We start from the raw sequence: 11,587 nt of genomic DNA, 5'->3' as shown, positions 1-11,587 counted from the left end.
TATTCTTCTCCCCTCTAATGTCCCTCTCTTTTCTGCAATGTATTCACTGAATCTAGTATATATTGGTGTCATTTCTGAAAGAAGAAAGTATACTTAAACAATTGGTTCAGAGGTTTTTTATCATGTGGTTCCTCTCTTACATCAACTACTCTAACATTTATTAGTAAATATCAACATTAATAGCAAGAAATAGCAATTAGTTCATTTTGTCATTGTTGTTTTCATATGTGAATATGATGCCAGCTATAGAGCACTAAACGATGGAGGAGCCCCTTCACTCCTCTCATGCATATTCAAGCACACGTGCACTCAGATTCACACACCGTGAAAGGCAGCTTGGCTCTTGGTTAAGGGATCCCTGCTTAAAAACTGGTCCTGTACAAGAGAGCTGTTCGCCAGCCAAGCAGGACAGTTACAAAGTGGAGCACGGGAGGCCCCACCATGTTTGCAGAGATCTAAAGACTGTTTCTCTAAAGCTTTGTTTGCGTTTTGTTCCTTGAAGCAGCTGAACGGTACACAGAAAGGGCTTTTCTTTCCCGTCCTCTGTCCGTACGCCTTTCACTTTTCACTTTTTCTGACTCTGCTGCTTTCTGACAGTCGATTCAGTTCCTGTGTGCTAAAGGAAATTATGTGCTTAATTGGATTATTGGGAGTTTTCTTCAAATGAGTGCTCCCCCACCCACACAGCCACAGACTCCTGAATTCTCTTGTGGGATGGGCTGTCTGGTGCTTGTTTCCAGACTCTACAGTATGCAGGATGAGCGTGAAATGGGAAGTTGTGTTAGTGTCACAAATTAACACCACTGAGTCATTAATAAATAGTAATTATAAATAATATAAATAAATATTCATGGTCCATGCTGCACTTCCTGTTTGTGTCACTCTCACGCACACGTAAGCAGGTCTGGCAGTCATACGTCTCTCCTGGCCATCACCTTCAGTGTGCCACTTGGCCCAGTTTTGTAGAGACACAATAGTGTCCAAATGCACACAGGCATCACTGGAATTTGCACCTGTTTGAGACGTAGCTCTTTTAGGCTTCTGTCCTCCTCTCAAAGCTGCCCTTCCTTTGGTGAAATGTACACGTTTAATAACCTAGTGGATAGCCTCAGAATTGTGATATGTAAATGTTTAAACAAATCTTAAAAGAGACAAATCAATAAGAAAATAAATAAAATACTGGGTAAAGGGCACAATGAGAGGTCCTGGGAGTATAAAAGAAGCTGGACAGGGGAGCTTAGTGAAGGGGAGGGTCCTGCTCTTGTACCCATTCTCATACAAATGATCTCCTGCGCTGTGTGGCCCTTCAGTTGGTCATAAACAGCCCCGTGGTTGAGCCGTTCATGTTACTGATTTTCTCCTAGCGAGAGGAGGCAGAGTCCAGGGCACAGATTAAAAGGCTTCTCTTCCCACCCGCGTGCGAATCACAAATCATATAGAGCCTCACTGCTTCCCCTTGCCCAGCAACCCAACAAACACCCTGTTAAAAGCCGCAGCCACATCCCAGTGTTTTCATCTCACTGGCCACAGAAAACATAGTTTGTATTCTAATTAAACTAGCGTGTGTACCAAGTTTGCCATGTGGACACCAGTTTTTAGTTCTTTTGCATCTTTGTTAGGCATTGGATTTGGATTGATGATGGGTGCTGCGAGCCAAATTAACCGTTTCTGGCACTGTTGTATCATTAAGCTAAAGTATTTTCTAACCTCATCCACTTTGTTCTTGCCACATTCTGCTGACAAATGAAAATTCTGTCCTTATCGTGGCCTGGGGCAAGTCAAGGCCTCTAAGGGGATATTTGAACGGCCTATCTGCACAACGCAAATCCTAATTCTCCCTCTCAACAGGCCACTGGCGGCATGCTTTATGGGATTATATTCAACCAGGCATTTTGAACGTTGTAGCCCACATAGCCCTTCCTTCCCATGTACCGCTTTCCCTTTTCTCCTTGTTCCAGCTTTCCACCTTTTCGCCTGAGAGGATTAGGAAGTCAGGCTTCCGGAAATGGAGCGCCACTCTGTGAGGATGAGACTTCCAAAAGCTCCTCAGAGACAGGAAGGAGCTGGACGCTGGCTTTATGACAACAATTACTACTTTGTTTCGGTGTCTTTTGGGGGTCAAGGTTTTTAGAAGTTAACAAAGAGTTGGCCTGTTTTGCACGGAGAGTATCAGTGTAAACAAACACTTTTTTTTCCTATTACTCAAGAGACTGTTTGGAGTCTGTGGAGTCAGGGAAGGGAAATTAATATTTGTTGGCTGCATTGTTCTTTGATAGTGGGGAGACTATTGATTTGTGGCTACAGAAGAATTCTTCTTGAGGGGTCAATGACATGCTTTACCAGTGCATTTTTTCCATTATCTCTAATCATGTATTTGGAGGCAAATAACATTCTTTGAGGTTAAATATACACTTATCCTTTTGAACTTCAGCGAAAGGATTCAAGTTCAGGTGGTGCCTAATCATACTTTAAACTAGGCAAGATTAACTTCTTGAAAAGACAGAGTTTGTGTACAAACCCAAATCCCCTGTTTTCGGTCAAATAACTCTGTGGCAATACTGAAGCAATATTGGAAGAATCTGTTGAACATACTCAGATTTTTCCTTTTAAAGCTTTCTCACTTGTGCTATTCTTGCCTTGTAAGACTGAAATTCAAACAATAAAACTAACAAGTGGAATTCCTTGTCAGTGGTCCCTGGGGCTTTAAAGGCCTGTGGAACCTGGTCACTACATGACTACAATTGTCGTAGCTGTCAGAATGCCTTTCATCTCACCTGGGCCCAGGGAGAGTGAGTGATCAGTATCTCTCCACTGTATCTGTCTCATATCTTCACGGCTTGCAGCACTGGTTCCCGGCCATTTACTCAGTTACTGAACCTGAAGGCTGTACCTAATCTTTTCTGTCGTCCTGTGATTCACCAGATCAGGGGGAGTGATGGAATTGGTTTGTCTCGCTATCTTTTCCTAACTTTCTGGAAGCTCTTGGAAGGTTAATCCTGCTTTAAAATTGCTCCTTGGGTGGTCTGTGGGATTTCTGTAGTTTGTCTCTGCCCTATCATTGGATTTTATCATCCCTCTAAACATAGAACATGTTGTAAGTTTGGAAAAGCGAATGAAAGGAGGCATTGTATTTAAATAGTACAGTATTGCTGTAAGATAAATGGGGAAGTTTGATGATAGTGTCCATGGATATGAAAGAAACTGCATAATGTATTATTGAAAAGTTTGTATGGGTAGCTCATAAACTCTGTAATTATAAAATGTCCTGACAGCTATTGTCATCAGGCTGCACCTCTTTTTATTACAGAGAATTACGCAGCATAGGTGGCAACCTCCTGTTTGATATGTTTTACTGAAATCAGACTTTGATTTTCACTCCTTGGATAAAAGAGCTTGCCTGATTGCAACATAAAAAGGCGGTATGGCTAAAGGAAAGAATTGCTTTCAAATAATAATTTGCATTTTAAGGAACAGATAAAGAAACAAGTATCAACTGCTTTCTGCTAATGACATTTAGAGGAATACTTCATGGTAGATGGCCCCAAGTTAAGAGTGTGTTATCAAGGCATAGTATGATCTTTAATTATAAATTGGATTACCCTCTTGGCACATGATGGTTGACAAGCCATGGTTGATTGTCATTTAAACATCTTCTAAAGAAGTGGTAACATATGCCATCTCACTGAAGGCTTTTGATGGATGTCATTATTAAAGGACCTCCTAATCCTATCATCATTAACAAACACTTGATCTCAAGTTGCTGTAAATAAGTTCAGTATGTGGTTGTGTGTTCCTTTTGTCTGCAGCTCTACCTGTCAACTGCTTGACAAGGGCTTTTGTAGAGTAGGTGTCATCCTCAATGTTTATTGGAACAATGACCTTTAAAGTTACAAAAGCCCAGCGATACTGTGTATTGTTATTCAGTGTTTGGTGTAATATGTGTAAATGATTGTTCAAATCCACATAAATGATGCTATAATTGTGTATCACGGTGTGGCTCATTTATAAATAAAGGTGTTTCATTATCCACATTAAGGCAGAGACAAACACACAAACATTGGGATTTTTTGATGCCATTATATATGGTGGAATTAAAATACATATTTAGCAAATCAGTTTTATTGCAGTAAGCAAATTAATAAGCTGAATATTTAACAAATGGAAGAATGCCATACAAGTACCAATAGTCGTACCAACCACTTCTGTGTGTTTTGACCAGTTCTGCCTATTTAAAAAAAAAAAGGTCCTCTGTGTTTGTTATTCTGAATGAAACTAAACAGGGATGGGTACTGACAAACACTCCTGTGCATGTTTGCATGCGTGCGTGGTTTTCATGCGTGCAAATGCATGCAGTGTGGTGTGAGGCGAGATCCCACCACATGCGTGTGGTGCATGTTCAGCTGTCACTAAACCACAGAAGGCCCTCCTTTTCCTCCTCCATTCCACACTTTCTCCCTCTATTTTTTCTTTCCACTTCTGTCCCTACTGCCTTTCTGTCTTTCCTCCTGTCTCTTGCCTTTTATTTTCTCTCCTAATCCTCTACTTTCAGGACAAACTGTCAATATCTTCTACAGGTTTTCCTCTTTGTCCTGCTAGTAATCTTTCATGAGTCTACACTACTGCGGTGGAAGTACACTACACTGGAAGGCTAGAATGGTATCGGCCACACACTCGATATTTAAAATGCTGCATAGCCCGTGACAGTGTCACCCCCCCACCCCCATCACGGCTGCATCCCCCAGCGCCAGCTTTAGTGGTCTGTACTGGCACGGAGGCCGGATCCCAGCTATGACACCCCTATGTATCTCATTCAGCCACAGAGAATGGGGCTAGTGAACCGAGGAGCACCCCCCCAACACTGGCCTCTGCCTGCACCTGCAGGCCCAACTGATGGTTGGAAATTGGAAGTAAAAGGGGGAAGTGAGTCTGAGGTCAGAAGAGGCAGGGATTCAGTTTAGGAGGAGATGAAGGGATGACAGTGGAGAATAAAAGAAAAGTGCTCATCTATAAGATTTAAATTTTTAAGAATATATGTGTCCAAGTATCCATGATGAAGGACTTGGTTAACTCTTTGTGGAGTAAGGATGGGGAGAAGGAGAGTGAATAGGGGATACCAGAGGACCACTGGCCCCCTGCAGGTCATTCAGTCATTCATAAGATGAGGCCATTTGATAGACCTCCCTCTAGTCTTGCTTTTGTGTCTATCAGCGGAAGTGAAATTGGAGGTTAGTGGTGGACACATAAAATCAATAATATCATTTTGCATTAGTGCATTTACATTAGCTTCTACCTCTAGAAATGTAAATCAGACTCTAGATGTTTCTTCACTGAAACACTGCCTGATAACCTTTTCTGTCTGCATGGATTTAAGATGTTTACAGATGTGCTCAGCTTCTGAAAAAACAGCCCCTCTCTCCTAGTGGGGTAGCCACCTTTAATCCAGTAAAGAGCGCAGGGATTTGGTCGCCCCTGGCCTGCCTGAAGGCCCTTTGGAAACCTCTCGGCCGTGAGAATGGGGGCTTGGGGTTGGAGGTGTGGGCTGGGATGTGTGTAGCCATGCAGGAGGGGCTGAGGACAGTCTTTGTGAATTTAGTTAATCTAATTTGAGCTCTTTCCCCCTAAGGCCCTAACTCTCTCTCACCGCTGCCCCTGTTTCAAACATCAGTCCGAGCTGGAGAACGTTTCACGTGTCCCTGGTGAAAAATAGACCTTGTTTAGTTAAATGTCAACTTGAGTGGTTTATAGCTGGGAGCATGCACTGAAAAATAGTGACTTGATCTCTGCTGTTTTTGTGTAGTGAAGGCAAATTAACATTTAAAGCTACCGTGGGATCTGAAAAATGTTGCAAATGAAACTTTCTTTTAGGGGTGAACTATAGTTATTTTAAGTATTGATAATTACATCAAAGTCTTCATTAAGAACTGCCTTTAAACCTGTTTGGACTGAATGGTATTTGTCAAAGAACAGCTTGAAACAGGGGCCATTGTGCCTCCGTTGCTTATAGAATGTAAATGAGCCACTTGCAAGTCTTTATTTGGTTTTTCACACCTCTGATTAACTCATGGGGATGCTGTTGGATATCAAATGGGTATTACCTCATTAGTGTTTGCCTTTGAAGTTGCTCCCGAATATCATCAGGGTCTCGTAATCCTTTTTTAATGGATCAGCGAGTAGGACAGTGGCGCAACAAAATGATTAATGTGACAGCCTTTCTCACCTAATGTTCTTTGTGTTTTGCATGAATGGGCTGGAAATTGGTTGATTAATTTAGGAAATGCGGCAGTAATGTTGTTAATGCTGAAAGGCTGATAGCGAATGGGGCGTGTTTGCCGCGTTACCAGTCTGCTTCCATCTGGCCATGAACCCGGACTCCCTGCTCCTGTTCCTTTACTTTTTCCTCTTTATCTTGAATCTTTCCTTAGCTTTGTAATTTTAGTGTCTTCCCCTCTGCCCTCATTTCTAACTTAAGGCAATAGGTGGTGAAGGGCAGGAATGCAGCCGGGGGACTGTAAGGATTTATCACACTAAGGTGTGAGGGCTGCTGCCTGCAGATGTAACGGTTCAGTGCCAACAGCATTCCCACCACGGAGCCAATACAGAATTTTATTGCTTTCTTAGTTTTATTCTTCAGGCCACATATGCTGTGGCAACAGGGGAGAGGAATGGGAGGACAGCAATCAAGGACTGAGGGTTTGTATAGTTTTTTTGTGTCTTTGTGTATTAGGGTGAGATTTGTGTGAGAATTCTTAAGTCAAGGTAATATAAAACATGCAAATAGTGTTTCTCCATCTTCTCTGTTTCTACTTCAGCTTCAGCGTGCGTCTCTCTCTCTCTCTCTCTCTTTCTCCCCTCTCTTTACTTTTGCTCTCTTTCTTCCTGCACCCCTCCCATTCCTCCTCTTTCCACTCCTCTCGCTCTCCCTGTCCTCCTTCTCTGCCTCTCAGGTTACGATGACTGGGGGTTTTCTTGCTCCCATCTCATAGAGTGTCTATGTGAGCGTGTAGTGGGGGTGGTGGTGTGACTGCGCGAGTGTGTGTGTGTGTGTGTGTGTGTGTGTGTGTGTGTCTCCCTCTGCGCTGCGCTGTGTCCTTGTCCCTGCCTCCTGGCAGCGAGGAGCCACCCAGCAGCCGGTCTGTGATTGGGCAGGAGAGTGGGGTTCTTGACACAGCGTGGTGCTGACTGCTCCGGGACGTGTTTCAACAGATGGTCGAGGTTAGAGAGTGTCATCACATCGGAGAGAGGATTAGAGGAGAGAGGTTGTCTTCCAGGAGCTGTGTGGTCCCCCCTACTCTTGAAACCAAAATCGCAGCACCAAGACACAAACCCCTCTATGAGCGAAGGGAGATCCGGTGAAGAAACGTGAGGATAAGACTAAGAGAGGAATCCTAGCCTTGCCTCTCACTCAGCCAGCACTCTGCTCTCCTGCCTTACAGGTACTGTTCAACTTTCTCACTCTTTTCGTTTGTCTCGTTTCTATTATTTTTCACGCTTTTACTTCTGCTTTTGCAGAGTGTGTGCTTGTTAGTTTGTTCAGTTAGCAGTGAATCTCTGACTCAGTTCACAGATTCTCTAAGTAGGGATTTGTAGTTGTGGTGAGCTGCGCTGTTTCTGCAGGCAGTCTGTGCTGCCTGTACAGCAGCACAGTGTGTGTGCGCAGGGCTTCATAGTTTTCCCCCTGAATGACAGGAATTCCCTCCGTCGCAAATTCCTCCGTCTCAGGGGATTAGAAGGCAGCACATTCCATTAATGTCATTTTTTCCCCAGCCCATAAGCATTCATCTGTTAATTTTCAGTTTACTCTATGCACAATATCAGAAACGATTGTAAAATTTTAAAAGTTTACCCCCATTTAAAAAGAAGTCTGGGTGTCACATGATGTCAGAGTGTACTGTGAGCATTGGTCTAAAAATTCCCTTTGTATTTTGTTCACTTATATTGTCTAATTTTCTTATTATATCCAAAAATTGTACTGAAGATGAATCGTTTTCTTACCTTTTCTTACATCTGTCAACTCTCCTAATGGGAAATTAAAACAGAATTTTTCTGCGCGGCCAAATCTCAGTATGGCATTTACCATTCTCTTCGGCCCAGATAAGTTTTTTCATAAATCTTATTCAGAGTGCACTTCTGGCAGATGGTGTCAGTGTACGCTAAATGGATGAGCTGCTGAAGAGCTCTTTCCGGACAAACTGTCAAAACTAAGCAGAGAGGCAGAGACTCAGGGAATGCACACCTCACTTTAGCTATTTAACTCAAGTCAAGTGAGAAGGAAAACTTGCCGGTGAAGTGGGAATATGATGTATAGTATTTATACCTAGCTCCAGGCACTGTGTGTGTTGAGGTGTTCGCAAATGGAGATTGTGCAGCTGTGAAGCTCTGTATGGACAGCAGCCGGACTGAGAGGAGAGGAGGTTGTATGGGTGAAAGCTGCTGTTGTATGGATTTATGTTTACCTTGGTAAACCAGCCATAGCTACACTTCCTGCTTGTTACTTGAAGTATTTAACACAACCACCAATAGGTTGTGATGACTGCTGCTTTAAGGCCGGTAGATTTGTTCACACAGAATTTTCTTGTATAAGCGCACTGAGGAAAACAGCTGAAAGACTTTTGAGAACGGTATAGGAGAACTGAAGTTCTATTTATTTGTGGCACACATATTGAAAGCCATTTGACTAATTATTATTTTTCCTCTATTAACCTGGGTGAGATGTTACATCTAACATTATTCCTGAACCCTGCAAGAAAAAGTATTAATTTTGACTTGAAGTTTGGATTTAGCTGTGTGAGGTACAATATTAAATTTCCTCTCATTTAAAGTCCAAGTGAATGACCTAACTCTGTTCTTTATTGCGTATTTGTTCAACGTGTTCACCTACCAGTCCCCAAAAATACAGAATTTATCCTTCTGACCTACATTTACTAAATGGCAAAATTATACTGCGGTCCCTTTCAAAGCCGGTTGCTTGTAGAAGGCACAATTAGTGTAAAATGGCTGGCTTACATTTCAATACTTTGGCAGTGTTCGTGCGTGTTACTCAATGGTGAGACTGGAGAATGATGGAGAGCCTCAACTTCAAACTTCCAGCATTGACGAGACTGATCCATGAATCCACCCTCCACTCGTGATTCAGTGTTTACATTCAGTTTCTGATCAGCCTGCCCAGAGCACGGCAAAGCGCCTTTGGTGTGTTTTAAAACACAGTGCTTCCTGCCAGCTCAGAGAAGAAGAGAAATCCTTTTAAACTGTTTTTTAGCTTCACTGTGCTACAAACAAGAGCGCGAGCAGCTGCTGCAAATAATTAGATTCTGGGGGGTAAGCGCCTGCCAAGACAAACGTTGTTCTAGTAGCAGCTTTGCCATCATTCGAACCTACTTTGGGACGTGCGTGCGTGCGTGCGTGCGTGTGTGTGTGTGTGTGTGTGCACGTGAAATTAAGTGAAGTCATTTGTTCTCCTGATAGGTATGCTGCATGACTGAGTGTAAGGGAGTAAGAAGAGCTGGTATTTTCTGCGGTTTTCACTATTTGTACAGACAGTACTAAAAGTGTTTATCTTTTAAATGCCAGCCAGAGTGAATCGGAGGCTTCCCAGACATTGACGTGCATGGCACTACATGCCATCTCGGTGTCTCATGACCAGTTCACATGCATTCATGGCGCAAGAGGCTTTTTAATCCAAGAAGTGAAAAATTAAACAGAGGAAACACGATTTTAATCTTCATGTGCTTTGTTTCGCTTTTTAAAAAAGCGTCTGCCGATCCATGTAACATAAGGTGATACACTGTTCAAAACGTCTGCTGCTGTGTCCGTGTGAGAAAAGACAAGACTATAGGTCTCAGGTGAGTTCTCAGGATTTTAGCTTTTTCACTTTTTTGTCCCTTTACTCTAAATCAATTTCCGACAGACTCTGCGGTTTCTTCCCTTACAGTCTCCGAGTCGGCTCCATAATTTCATTTCAGCTGAGTCAGACTGTTATCATGCTGCATTTGACTTCCTCAACTTTTTGTTGCAGTCGTGGCTTTGACCCAACAGTGAGACATTCTGAATTCTGTAATTGATTGTAGCGTTCTCTCGGGTGCCGTGAAACGGAGAGCTATGCATTTGCTCGAAAGAATAAAGTTGCGAAGATAGGTTGATCCAGTGCACTCTGCTGTGGACCAACTTAATCACTAAACTTGATTATTAAACTCAGTTCTTCACTTCTTTCTCTCTGGAAAACACACAGTGTGATGCCATGTAACTCTAGTTTGTGTGTGTTCTCTTGTGTGCGAGCGTGTTAAGAAAAGATTTCCTAAACCACCCTCTCCTTGTTTATCTCTTCAGCTTAATGATAGTGTTCCTTATGCTAGCCTGATTGCATAGTAACACTGCAGTAGATTGCACAGCCCTATCACTGCAAATGACCAGTATTTGAACAGTGAGCATTTGGCATGCTTTTATTTATGTGGGATCTAGGAAGGCTATCTTTAGATGAGTCAGCCACTTTCTCAGTTCCTTTGTTGAACTTACTGATCAAACGCTGCAGTGGAGTTTCAATCCTCTCAGCCCAAACAGCCTTGCAGTGCAAACTGCCCCTGACTTTTGAGGACAAACTGCATCTTCAGGGAAATATGTCATGCATACCTGCATGCGCACAGACACACACTACTTGGATCTATTTTGGGGTAATTTAGAGCTCACAATAGCACCCCCAAGTGTTTGTTCAGCTTGTCATTTGAGCGAGAAAGGTCGGGGCATGCAAACATTACATTCAGCACGTCATTGGAGGGAATTCCTCATCCTCTTACCTTTGATCTAGTACGACGCACACCTAAAAAAGAGCAGCAAACCAGACATATATTCAACGCTTTGCTGTTTTTTTGTGGCTTTCTTCCCTTTTGTCTGTTTCTGCCCCAGATGACTACTTGGAAATGAAAGATATGTTTTGTGAACAAAAGGTTCAGTAAATGGTTCAGCTAAACAAAAGCCTGAAATGACCCCTGACCGGGTCCTTGCAATTTCGGCCTGAGAATGTATACTTAAAGAGGAGACGTGGCTTGTAGTGGCTAAAAGTGCACATTAATGAGTAAAGCCAGAGTGAAAGAAAGAAAGAGAGTATTTTAACACCCTTTTCTTTGAGTTCCAGAGCAGCTTTTATGTCACTGCACGTTGATGCAGCATGGGCTTAAGAGGGAGAAAGCGAAAGCTGGGTCAAGAGAGACAGTGAGGGGGAAGCTGAAGAGGGATAAGATAAAGAAGAAGCCAAGATGAGAGAACGGGAGGTGTGAACATGTGATAAAGAGGGGAAGAAAGTTAAGAGTTTTGAATGGAGATGAAAGATCCCGTGATCTTGTCGTGATCAGAGGCTGCACACGTTCCTGGTTGTCACCCACACGTGCACACATTTGAAACACATGAACGCAAACATAATCTTCTTGTGACACAGGCATGTACAAAAGACATACAAAAGCCATGTATGCACACGCACACACCATCCACAAGCTTACCCCCTCCGTCCCTCACCTCCTAGAGGGCAGGACTGTCCCTGCTTTGTCATCCCTCTTGTCCAATAATCCCCTCCCCAGGGAGAAGCAATCTGTTTTAGATT

The 11,587-nt window shown here is 43.0% G+C and overlaps 1 protein-coding gene across 6 annotated transcripts in view; it reads left to right on the top strand.

Annotated features, from left to right (window-relative positions):
• Positions 1-7,174: 7,174 nt before the first annotated feature.
• Positions 7,175-11,587, top strand: part of sulf1 (sulfatase 1) — a 33,631-nt gene continuing 29,218 nt past the window's right edge. For all 6 annotated transcript variants that reach the window (XR_014699582.1, XM_084566064.1, XM_084566063.1 and 3 more), the window contains exon 1: positions 7,175-7,433. The gene's annotated coding sequence lies outside the window, so the exon portion shown is untranslated. The remainder of the gene's footprint in view (positions 7,434-11,587) is intronic.

Source organism: Chelon labrosus (assembly GCF_963514085.1).
Source record: "Chelon labrosus genome assembly, chromosome: 18".
NCBI lineage: Eukaryota > Metazoa > Chordata > Actinopteri > Mugiliformes > Mugilidae > Chelon > Chelon labrosus.
The sequence above is the reverse complement of the archived record's forward strand: the minus strand, read 5'-3'. Positions and strand labels throughout refer to the sequence as shown.